The sequence below is a fragment of the Triticum dicoccoides genome, chromosome 1A (assembly GCF_002162155.2).
Source record: "Triticum dicoccoides isolate Atlit2015 ecotype Zavitan chromosome 1A, WEW_v2.0, whole genome shotgun sequence".
Classification (NCBI taxonomy): Eukaryota; Viridiplantae; Streptophyta; class Magnoliopsida; order Poales; family Poaceae; genus Triticum; species Triticum dicoccoides.
Window position 1 is genome coordinate 569,834,324 of NC_041380.1, and position 13,081 is coordinate 569,847,404.

Below are 13,081 nucleotides of genomic sequence, written 5' to 3' on the forward strand. Positions count from 1 at the left end.
TCCATTTTTATAATACGGGAAATGTGTTTTTGGCCCGTTTGGAAATGGGATTTCGGGGGAAAGGGCCCTCTGGGGGTGGGCCCCCCACAAGCGGGTACGCCGCCCCTGCCAGCGCCTGTGGGTGTGTGTGGTGAGAGACGCGGAGGCTGTGCCGTGGGCCCGGCTGATCTCCGGGTCAACTGGTCAACATATTTATATATTTGTAGTAGGAGTATAAAATGTCACGTTCCTATAGAAAGTAGGGAAAAAAATTGGAAAGGTCGCACTCCTGGCTAGCCACTGTATCTTGAGCTACGCATGGGGAGTAGGATGGATATATATGTATTTATATTAGATGAAAAAGATAGATATATCTATTTTTATGAGAAAATAAGCTTTCCCCTCCGATTTCATACTGGCAAATGTGTACGCACGTTTATATTAGGGAGTAAATTAACTACACGTTGATATTAGGCCGGATATCAATTACTACATGTTAATCATGTGATTGGCATGGAGTTTATATTTAGCATACTATTAATTACACGCTAAATATGTTGATCACTCATCATTGGAGCCGTTGGATTGACAAGATTTGATGATCAAGATTAAGTAGATTTGCTCCTTTGAATCTTCGTATATCTGATGAAATCTTATCTGACTGGCGTTTCCCAAGGACGTTTTGCCAATGAACCCCTCCCCACGAACCACACAGTCTCTATCCTGATGGATGATAGTTTTCGCAAAAAGAACCTCAGAAGAAACTTCGAAGGAAGAAATTGTCATGTTAATTTCAAAAACTACCCCCCCCCCCAACCCCAAATGTAGTAAAAACTGCCACCTCCCCTGTTTGCTTTCCATCCAGGCCCTGGCGAATGTTCGCGAGGTATGTGCGTCATTTTATATTGGTATACATATATACATATATCAGGAACTAGAGAGCACGATATGATAAAAGATACACTCCTTTGGACAAGCATCGTTCCCACTGCTGCAGCTCTGATGGATCGTATCCACTATTCAGCAATCCAAAAACACGATTGATGAGGTTGAAAGCTGGATTTGCTATCATCACGAGTTGTGTGGTAATGTATTCATAAAAAAATGTTGTGTGTAAAATCATGTTTTCCCAAGTACGAAATAAGTTGGGCGCGTGCTATGGGGTGTCAAGAAAAATATGCATGCAAAGTTGAAGGCTTGAAGTGTAATATCATGGACGTCGTTTTCAGGAAGGACCATTCGAAGGGCTTCTTTTGGTTTATAGGAGTTTTATAAGAAACTTAGAAGATATAGAAGTCCTAAGAGTTTTGTCTTCACACTTTTATCGTTCAGTGTAGTTTTTTTATTGTGCCAAACACTCTTTAATACAAATTCATATAGTTCTCCAGTTATGTATGCTTGAAAAGGACGTGGCACTATGATTCCATGTGTTTTTTCTTCACGTGCCGAGAGTCCAATGTCTCCTCCTAAGATTGCAAGATTCTGATAACTGCTCACTTTGCTAGTTTGGATGCGAAAGCAACATAGCATGTCTAGTGGAAAATCTGAAGCATAAGACCGGCCCTATTTTCTTTAAAATGTTGGACATTGCTTTGTACGGGATGTACATAGGCCAAGTGGAAGAATCAATATGGAGAATGGACTTGGAAAGCACCATGGCCCTCATCTCAATGACTCTGTCGTGTGCCTTCATTGATGTGCAGTTGTTCCATGTCAAGAAGGTCCCTCAAGCGCTCCCTGCTATGTCAATCACTATGCTTGTCGTGCTCGTTCTGGATTACATGACCCCTCTCGTGCTCAACTTTGAGGCTCTTTTCAAGCATACAAACAAACATACTGTTCCCTTCTTCGGTGGTGGTTGTCTTGAGGTGAATGAGGTCATGGTGTGAATCATCGCAATGGCGATGTTACATGACCCCTCTCGCCTGCTTCCTCTGCTCCAAGAGTAGGAAGCCATCGAACGAATACAAAATGATTTCCACAATTAGCTCTTAGAAAGTTCCTACATCATTATTCATCGCCGGGTAAGTGGATGTAGAGGAGGGTTTTACATATAGACTAAAGAGAAGATAGGTTTTTCCTGATGGATAAATATCTACCTTACGTTTGTGGCTTGTTTGGGGTGAAAAATTATACATACATGCATGTACACGGTGGAAGGAAACAAGATCAGGCAAGGTTCACAATTTCTTTTCTTATTGCCGTCATTCGGTTTATGATTTACACTCCTTGTTATTCTGGTATTTAGGACATGTTTGGATTCTCTTCACTCCATAACTGCGACTCCCGGAGCGGAGAGAGCGGCAGCACAATTTCAGGGAGTGGCTCGAATTGAGCTCCTTGTTTCCTCTACATCACAGAGTGCAGCTTTGAGAATGGAGAGGTTCCGAACAGGCTCTTAGCCAGGGCTAGCTAGGGTAGGTGGATTTTCTGTTTGTGAATTCGTTGGAATTAATTTGCATCTGTTCTTTCTATGAGCTCTGTGTTTTCGTGTGTTTGCTCTCTGTAGTGTATGAATTTCAGACATGTCTGTCTGTCTACTGTTTTTCCTACCTATCCATAGTTTCTTGACTAGCTGGTCCATCTGAGATGCCTATTCAGCTATGCACATGAATTGGTTTGGATATTGTCATTGCGACGGTTTTAAATAGTCCAACACAAACCATACACCCCGCAATTTAATCAGTTCAAACAAATTCATGATAATTGCTGCTGGTGGTATATTTAGAGCCACAAACACAACCCTCCATATAAACGTGCAAATGGGAAGATAAAAGAAAATGCATAGTGGTTACATATTGATCGCAAAACCTACACCATATTACAAGCATTCTAATTTTGGTTTAACCAATTTATTAAAGCCACCCCTTGACGAGACACCGAATAAGATATTGCTTTTTAAAGGGAAGTTGAGCTCTCAAATGAATTCATCCAGAAGTTATATTTAACACTCAACAAGTTGGTATATATAGGTTTCAATAGAAAAATAAACAGAAGAGTGAAGATTCCAGCTAGACCTGGTTAAGTCCTTGGTTATACAGAATATCAACAAAACACTACGCTGGGTAGATCCAGTCAGTCCGCTTATCACCAATCAGTGCACGGCGGGAAAATAGATGATGCGGCAGAGTAGGAGGAGGCAAGATATCATCAAGACACTGCACCAGGTGGATCCAGCCAATCCGCTTATCACCAATTAGTGACCAGTGGGGAAATGGCTGATGTGGCAGAGTAGGAGGAGCAGGCAGGCGCGCTGTGTCCAATTGCTATCTGGATTGTGCGTTGATCATTGATAATTCCTGGTGCCTCCTATGCCTACACTTAAAGTACTCCATGCCTAGCATGAAACAAATAATGCAGGGAATAGGAATCAATAATTCCACTACAGAGAAATAATACGAGGAATAAACTATTCATCTTTGGCTTTGGGAAGGCTCACTCCATATATAAAGACTTGGGTGAATGGTAGAGGTTGTGACGTGAAGTCATTGGTTTTCAGTCGCTAAGAATTCCTTGGTTATGAGCTTGGTCCTCGAGTAGGTAAGAACCACATTTGTTGTGTTTGTTTCTCCCCGATAGGTCGGATACAATAAGAACTTTGTACGGAAGATGAATTCCCTGAGCTTGTTTGTCCTCGGCTAGGTCAGTCTATTAGGCTACAAGAGCTTTAAACAAACATCACATTTCATAAGTTCATTCTAGAAACATTGATCTTCGGTCTCTACACAAGAATGATGCGACTAGCCAAGAGAAAAGAGGTACACATTCTGTCCTCGCGCGAGGAAAAATGAGCTAACTAAGTAAAACCAAATTCACCTAATTGTTAGTATTTTCCGACTCAACGTGTTAATTAGAGCATTCATTGTCTTGGCCCGATAAATGGGTCATAAGTTTCATCTCGAGGATGTCTTCTTGATTATTATTTTGCATATTGAACTTTAGGAAGAATCTCAAAAGATTACCCTTTTCCCCATTGTCCAAATTTGAATAATTGTTTGAACTGCCACCGACACGACCACCTTTCACAATACACCTATACAAATTTAGTCGGACCATGCACTGTAGTGTTGCTTTGGGATTATCTGATGTGCAACGGCTAATTAGAAATGACCGCCTAAACCTAAGGCGACTTAATTGTTTTCCAGTCTCAATCGATTGCATTCAAGCCATTGGATTGGAAAACTAACGACCGGATATGTTTCTTCTTCCTTCAACCGTTTTTTAGGTTAGGACAAACAAAGCGTTGTTTGAGTTGACTGCATCCAACCCGATATCACTCCCTTCCCTCTCATGCCTCGCCTCCAGCGAGTTCCCGTCCGACCCCTCACCGCCGGCGCCGTTACCGGTATGTCGTCCCCATCTCATGCGGTCAGCCGCGTTACACACGACTCGACCTTGGGGGCTACTTCTTGTTCCTAGAAGAATCGACTGACGCATTTTTGTTCCCCAATTGTCTATGAAATTTGTAAAGTGAATTAAAAAGTATTCCATAGAAACGTAAAAACACGCTTATTGGATATGGAACAAGTAGATAGATGGGCGTATTATAAGCTGGTCCTTTAAAGATCTCTGAATGCAACTTGAGCATTAGCAATTTGGTTTTGTCCGTGATTGTGAAACCGTATGCGACATCGCTACTGTCGTCAGTTCGACCAGGTCATTTATACTTTCTTTAGTTGTCCTTCCGCTGATGTCCAGCCGTTCGCCGGGTGCGAGCATCCTGTACGCAGCTCGCGATCTGAACATTTCCTCCTCGGCCTCGTTGAGCAGCACGGCGGCAATCAACCTTTTCGCCGTAGCCAGCTAAAGTGTGGGTGGCAGCAGTGGGGAGCCTAGGCCGGCCGAAGGCGAAGCCGCTCACCGATGATTCGCCGGGATGACGCGTGAGGCCGGCCTGGTTGAGTGCGGGAAGAGCGCATGGAAACTGAGGTTTAGCTACCCTTCCGAGAGCCAGCGATTGGCCCGGCCCTCACCGACAGCAGTTGGTCTCTCGTTACCAACCAATACATTCGGCGACGATCCGCTTCAAGAAGGAGAGCGCGGAAGAGATGTCTCCCAGTCCCATGTCACGGTTGCCGCGAAAAACCCACATCTTCCACGGCAGTTCCATGTCACGGCAGCTCGTTGCAGTCAGTGGCCGGCTGGGAAATAGTTTTTTTAGGTGAACTAGAATTTTATTCAAGGTTTATAATGTCCGAAATACAAACTATATTCAGTACAGATCCTAGCCACAAGTGGCAACCAAATGCTATTAGAGGTCGCCTTTCCCAATTATGCATGAGCTTCAAAATTGCTCTCCAAGTGAAGCAAACATCATCAAACTCCTTTCTTCTATGATGATTGATCTCTGTCGGCACTGTCACATAGGAAGCTGCCGCTCCCTTCTTGATCTTCATTATAACATCCATGTAGTATGAGGCAATCACCAATCTGCGTAAATTAAGGTCTGTCGCCGGTCCAAGTGCCTCATTATTGGCATCTGCCTCTAAGCTCGTAGGATCAACAAGACACTCGAAAACCATTGTGGAGGCTCCCAAAAACTTTCCTGTCTTGTCCCTCCATACAACAGCAGCCCCTCCCACGTTGCCCTGGCGGGACATCCCACCATCAACACTAACCTTAGATGTGTTTCCTTCAGGTGCAATCCATCTGTGGTTCCTTTGACAGGTTACTGAAGAAGGGTTTGTGTGTCTGGGAAATAGCTGATATGGTAGATTTGGAGGAAGATGCAGGGGGGTTGTCTTGAGTTGCTGTTTGGATTATCTGTCTATCATCGATAGTTCCTGGTGCCTCCTATGCCTACACCTACAATATTTTAGTCCCTAGCACGTAGATATGAAATAAGACGAGAATAAGCTAATCATCTTTGGCTTTGGGAAGCGTCACTCCATATAAAAGACTTGGGTGCATGGTAGAGGTAGCGACATGAAGTCCTTGGTTTTCCGTCACTTTAATAGCTAAGAATTCCTTGGTTATGAGCTCAGTCCTCGAGTAGGTAAGAACCTAATTTGTTGTCTTTGTTTCACCCACGGTGAGTCAGATACAATGAGAACTTCAAATAAAAGATTAATGCCCTGAGAATGTTTGTCCTCGGCTAGGTCAATCTATTAGGCTACAAGAGCTTCGAACAAACATTAAATTTCGTTGGTTTATAATAGAAGTATTTATCTTCGGTATCTACACCAAGATGATGCAATTAGCCACGAGAAAAGAGGTACACATTCAGTCCTCGGCGACGAAAAACAAGCTAAGTAATTGTTAGTATTCTGTGACTCAACGTGTTAATTAGACCCTTCATTATCCTGGCCAGATAAATTGGTAATAAGTTTCACCTTGAGGACGCCTTCTTTATTATTATTTTATGGTTTGAACTTAGGAAGAATCTAAAAAGATTTCCCCTTCTCACAATTGTCCAAATTTGAATAACTCTTTGAACTGCCACCACCAAGACCACCTATAACAATACACCTACCTATACAAATTTGATCAGACCATGCACCGTGGTGTTGCTCCGGGATTATCTGACATGCAATGGCTAATTAAAAAACCGCCTAAACCTAAGGTGGCCTACTCTTTTTTTCTCAATTTCAATCGATTGCATTCAAGCCGTTAGATCGGGAAATGAGCGACCAAATATGTTTCTTCTTCCCCCAACCGTTTTCTGGACTAGAACAAGCAGTCCGAGTCAATTGCATCCAACCTGATTTCTCTCCCGTCCCTCCATGCCTTGCGTTCCTCAAGTTCCCGTCCGATCCCTCATGTCCACGACATCCACATCTCAGCCCAGGCTCACCCGACTTGGCCTTGGGCATTACTTCTCGTTCACAGAAGAACAGACTAACACATTTTTGTGCCCAGTTGTTTGTGAAATTTGCAAAGTGAATTAAAAACTATTATTCCATAGAAACATCAAAACATGTTTATAAAAAAACAAGATCATTTAGGACTAACCTTTGGAGGCATATTTTTATAGAAGAAATTGTAAGCACCACAGGTCACTCCGTGACTCGAACCCGAGTGGGCTAGATAGCACCATGCTATCCTAGCCAACAGGGTGACACCCTGTTCTAAAAAAACATGTTTATTGAATATGGATGAAGTAGATAGATCGGCGTATTATGAGCGGGTGCTTTAAGGATCTCTGAATGCAACTTGAGCATTCACAATTTGGTTTTATTTGTGATTGTGGAACCATATGCATTGCTACTGTTGTCGGTTGGTCCCGTTCATTTATGTTTGCTATAGTTGTCCTTCCTCTACTGCCTAAACATCCTGTACATTCCTTCCACTGCCCAATGCAGGCATATCTTAGGCAGATCATTTTACGTATCCGTGGTCAAGTGATTAGATAGCCACCAGTGACATGCTAAGGACGCGAGGTAAGCCGCCCCGTCCATCTCATACCCCACGAAATCACACCATGAGTCGCAATGGACACCAGGGACAATCTCATCGACCTCACGGCTCACGCGTCTTGATGTTGAACGCGGATGTCCCATGGCGACTGCCGCCTTCTCCAAGCGTGAAAAGAACGATGTCGCTCCTGTCGCAGAACCACCGCAAGTTGACGGCAAAGTATGATCTCACCTTGAACTCTGCCTGGGGCGACATGAAGAAGTCGGGCATGAACTCCCACTTGCCGATGTTGGGATAAAACAAGTAAACCGTCATGGGACCCTACCACATGTAGAGTAAATAAAAACGGAGGGAGTATATCAGCAATACACTACACTAGGTGGATCCAGTTAGTTCGTTTATCACCAATCAGTGACCGATAGGGAAATAGCTGTTGTGGCAGAGTAGGAGGAGGAGGAGGAGATAGCCTATCATCAAGACACTACACTAGGTGGATCCAGCCAGTTCGCTTATCACCAATTAGTGACCGGCGAGGAAATAGTTGATGTGGCAGAGTAGGAGGAGGCAGCCGGACATTGTCCAATTGCTATCTGGATTGTGCGTTAATCATCGATAGTTCCTGGTGCCTCCTATGCCTACACCTACAATATTCCATCCCTAGCGTGCATATATGAAGCAAATAATGCATGTAATAGGAATCAATAATTCCAGTCAAGAGAAAAGAGACGAGAAATAAGCTATTCATCTTTCGATTTGGAAAGGCTCACTCCATATAAAAGACTTGAGTGCATGGTAGAGGCAGTGACATGAAGTCATTGGTTTTCCGTCACTAATAGCTCAGAATTCCTTGGTTATGAGCTCAGTCCTCGAGTAGGTAAGAACCAAATTTGTTGTGTTTGTTTCTCCATGGGTAGGTCGGATACAGTGAGAACTTTAAACAAAAGATGAATGCCCTGAGCTTTTTTGTCATTGGCTAGGTTAGTATATTAGGCTACAAGAGCTTTAAACAAACATTACATTTCATAAGTTCAATGTAGAAGCATTGATCTTCGGTCTCTACACAAGAATGATGCCACTGGACAAGAAAAAAGAGGTATACATTCCGTCCTTGACGAGAGAAAAGAGCTAAGGAATCTCCAATGCTGACCCTCAAATCGAACACCGCATTCTCCAAGGATCGGTGAGGACCAGTCCACGAACACTGGTGCGGGAGCCGGTCATCCAAAGATTGGTGCAAATACCTGCCTCTTTTTTTAAAAGCCCACAAGATCAAAATAGCCGCATATCAAATTCTAGTTTATCTAAAAAGGTTCAAATAGGGTGGTAGTTCTAATTTAAATGGTACAATCCAATAAAGTTTTCGAATTAAAGTAGGTCAAACTTAAATTCAACTAGCACATATGTACTAGTTGTTCCCTTTAACCACCCAGAGATGATCAATCGAATCTTTGTTCAGTTGCTCGATGCTGAATTTATTGATGCATTTGAATAAACTCATCAACGTGGTTGGATTCTGCTCTGGAAGTTCGATTGGATCACTCATGTTCTCAAATTCAAGTGTTGTGGCATCATTTTTATGCCCATCCTTTATGATTATGTTGTGCATGATCATACAACATATTATCACCTCTCACAAGGCCTCCAGATCCCATTATTTAGCAAGACCATAAACAACTGCAAAATGGGCCTAAAGAACTCCAAACAGCGAGATCACGACAATAACAAATTTGACCATGCCTCCCTCTCACGCGGATGCAGGCGAAAGGCACTACAATACCGGGTCCAACAAGCAAATGAGACCCGCCTGTCATGCACGCAGAGACAAAACAATGATATAAAGAAGGGCCAACGACTAAGCCTTTGCCACCACCGTAAAAAGTATATTCGCTAGTCAATCGAGCGAACCAAATCTACCGCGCGATGTAAGTCGCCCAGAATGGTGGGTGGCATAGCAGTTTTTATAGGATAGATTTCTTTCACTGTCCAACGTACATATCTTAGAGTGTCTTCAACAAGTGCCCCAAAACTGCCTTATGCGCTAAAAACCAGCGTTTTTGTGTCGGAAACAAAAAAACAGCGCTTCAGTAATCGCTATCAAGTAGAGCACGCTTAAAAAACTTTAGCGCATAGGCTGCGGGGCTGCAAATTTGGGGTGTCAGATTGTGCGCGCGGTTTGCTGCAGGTGGGGCCGCCGGATTGGACGCTTTTTTTGTGCATCTCGAAAATCTCTTTATCGCTCCTGCGCGAAAAAGACTATTTTAACGCTATAAAAGAATTATAGCGCGTCTGTTGGAGATGCTCGTAGGCAGACGATTTTATCTATCCATGATCAAGTGATTCATCATCAGTGACATGCTAAGGACGCGAGGTAAGCCGCCACGTCCATCTCATACCCCACGAAATCACCCCATGAGTCGCAACGAACGCCAGCAACAATCTCGTCGACCTCACGCGTCCTGATGTTGAACGCGAAGGTCCCATGGCGACCGCTGCCTTCTCCAAGCGTGAAAAGAACGACGCCGCTCCTCTCGCAGAACCACCGCAGGTTGACGGCAAGGTACGATCTCAGCTTGAGCTCTGCCTGGGGCGGCATGAAGAAGCCGGGCCGGAACTCCCACTCGCCGCAGTCGCCCGTGTTGGGATCGAACAAGTAGACCGTCATACAGAGTCTGTCGACGCAAACTCGTGACGTGATGCAGCAAAGCCTCTCGTCGGCGGTCACGCCTAGCAGTCGGATGCTCTGCTCCATGTATGTCGGGAGGCCGGTTTGCGGCATGGGCGCCTCCCTCGGCTCAGGCGTGTCGATCCGCACCGCCAGCGCCGTGCGCTGCAGCGGCCAGTAGGCCACGCCCCGGAGCACGATGGCCTGGCCAAGCTCGCGCGCCTCCTTGCTCTTGATCTTGCGGCCTGACCTCCTAGCCTCCGCGCTCCAGCGGCCAAGGTCCGAGGAGTAGGCGCGCAACGCGGTGAACCCGCGGCGGTTGTAGACGATGAGCACGCGGAAGAAGGTGGCCGGCAGCGGCGACGGGCCTTGGCCGCCGTCGTGGTCGCCGGCAAACAGTGCGCACGCGTACGTCCCGGGCATGTCGTCGCCGGACAGGGGCGGAAGCAGGGTCATGTGGCCCGTCATCGGGTTGCACACGCATAGCTCGAGGCCGGCGGCGGGGCCCTCGTGCCGGAGCTCCAGGACGAGGCGGCCGTTGCGGGACGCCACCGGACGGGAGTGCTCGAAGAACCCGTGGCCGACGACGCGCTGGAAGGCATCGGGCAGCGCGTCGAGCGAGGCGCTCGGGAGGCCGAGGAGCCGAGCGCCGGAGCGGGTCGGGACGAAGCGAGGCCCCGGCCTCGAGACGGTCGCTCGGTTGCGTGCGGTGACGTGACCGGCGGCGCCGTCCTCGCGGTGGAAGAAACCGAGGAAGAAGCGGGGGAGCGGCGGCAGGCAGGGCCGGCCCATAGATATACGGGGCCCAGGGGCAAGACAGCAATAAGGGGCCCTTGTGTTTACTCCAAAGCTCAAAATATTTATATTTCAAAAGCAAAATAATATCCAGTACATAGCATAGTTTGATAATCTTAATTTGTACTCCAAAACTGACAATACAAATTATTTATTGATAAGTGAACTACACCATGATAGTAATGAAATGATGTAGTTCGACAAAAGCTTGCATTTCTAAATTTTAATGGAGACTTCATTTTGCCTTGCAAAACAAAAATTGTTGTCAAAACAGGTTGCTACTTAGATCTTTTGTGTTACCATGAGATAAAAAGTTAGGCACGATCTTACATTTGTTTCTAGATCCTCTCCCCAATTGGCCATGTTCTTCACTCCAAAAATCTTCACCCGGACTCATTTCTTTCAAACATTCCTGCTCAAGGCATAGTAAAGCAAACTGAGAAATTCACGTCTATACTAGAACTTGGAAATTCGTCTAACACTTCTAGAAGCAAAGTCATCGATTATTGCATCAACATTTATTTCATCCAACTTATCTTTCTCAATACATAAAGTAGCAAGACCATTTAATCTTTCTTGTGACATTGTTGACCTCAAATAGTTCTTTAACAATTTCAACTTTGAAAAGCTACGCTCTGCTGATGCTACGGTCATTGGTACAGTGAACAGAATTCGATAAGCAATTAAAACATTTGGAAAACAGTCAATATCTCTAACAAACTCAAAAATCTCCATAGCATGCAATGGCAAACCTGATTCTGGTAAGGTCATTTGCAGCAGTCTTAATTCGGAAAAAAGATCATCTAACTCAACATCGCATGAACTATTTCGTGAAAATGTTTCTACGAACTTAGCACAACATTTGCGTAGTTCAACATCATTCAATAACTTCATGTCTTTTGAGCTAAGTAAGAAACCAAATATACTTTTGAACACTTTGAGTTCTTTGAATCTAGTTTCCAGAGAGACATTTGCAATATCAACCAGAACTAAGAAGTAATTAACTTCGAACGCCTTCTTAGCTTTTAGAACTTCTTCATCGTTATTAGGTTCATCAAATTGTTTCTTCCTAGTAACATTACGTTTTATTGGAAATGATGGTTCTATGCCCATATCAACTGCAAGACCTTTGGCGATAGTCAAACAAGATGCAAATCCTTCATCTCTGTACTTATCAAAAAACTGCATTACGCCTTCAATTTGCTGCAAGGTAGAGTCGACACACATAGATGCGGACTGCAACTTCTTACTCACCATGTTTATAGCAAATAATATATCATGCCAAATAACCATGCCAAGTAAAAACTCAAAACTACCAAGTGCATCAAATAAATTATTTGCGTCGCTCTTTGACTTGGCATCATCACAAATTTTAGATAACTCAGACAAAGCTAGCCTTAATTGTGGAGCTTGATATCTAATAGCTTTCACACTTTTGATTCGACTCTCCCACCGAGTATTAGACAAACCTTTCACAGTTAAACTAGGAATATGATCAAGTAAAACTTTCCATCTTTTAGTGGAACTTGAAAATAAAATATAAATTCATTGCACAATTCCAAAGAGGATATAGCTTTACTGCAAGAATTTGCCATATCACACAAAGTAAGATTGAGGCTATGACACGCACATGGCATATATAGAGCTCTTGGATTTTTTTCAAGTAAACGACTTTGTACCCCTTGTTTATTTCCTTTCATGTTGGAACCATTATCGTAGCCTTGGCCCCTTACATTATCAAAATTTAAGCCATAAGAATCTATTGCGTCAAGAAGTACATTAAAAAAACCCAAACCAGAAGTGTCATCCACTGTCAAAAATTCCATAAAAAATTCTTCTATTTTTATTTTCTTATTTGACATGTTAACACATCGAATAATTAGGGTCATTTGTTCTTGATGGCTAACATCCGGAGTACAATCAAGAATTATGGAGAAATATTTAGCCTCTTTAATAATTTGTAAGATAGAACTAGTAACACTAGAGGCCAATAGAGAAATCAACTCATTCTGAATTTTGTGGCTGAGATAGTGATGATAAATTTCATCATTTTGAATTCGTCTAAGATGTTCTTGCATTATTGGATCAAATTCAGCAATCATCTCTACACATGCCAAAAAATTACCATTATTGTGTTGGTAAAGTTTCTCACTAGATCCACGAAAAGCCAAGCTACGTTTACCAAGATATTTAACAATGGCTACTAATCTCACTAACACTTGTCTCAAACGTTCTTTCTCCTTATTGATTTGCTGCTGCAAATCCTTATCAATGGTTTTATTTTTGGCT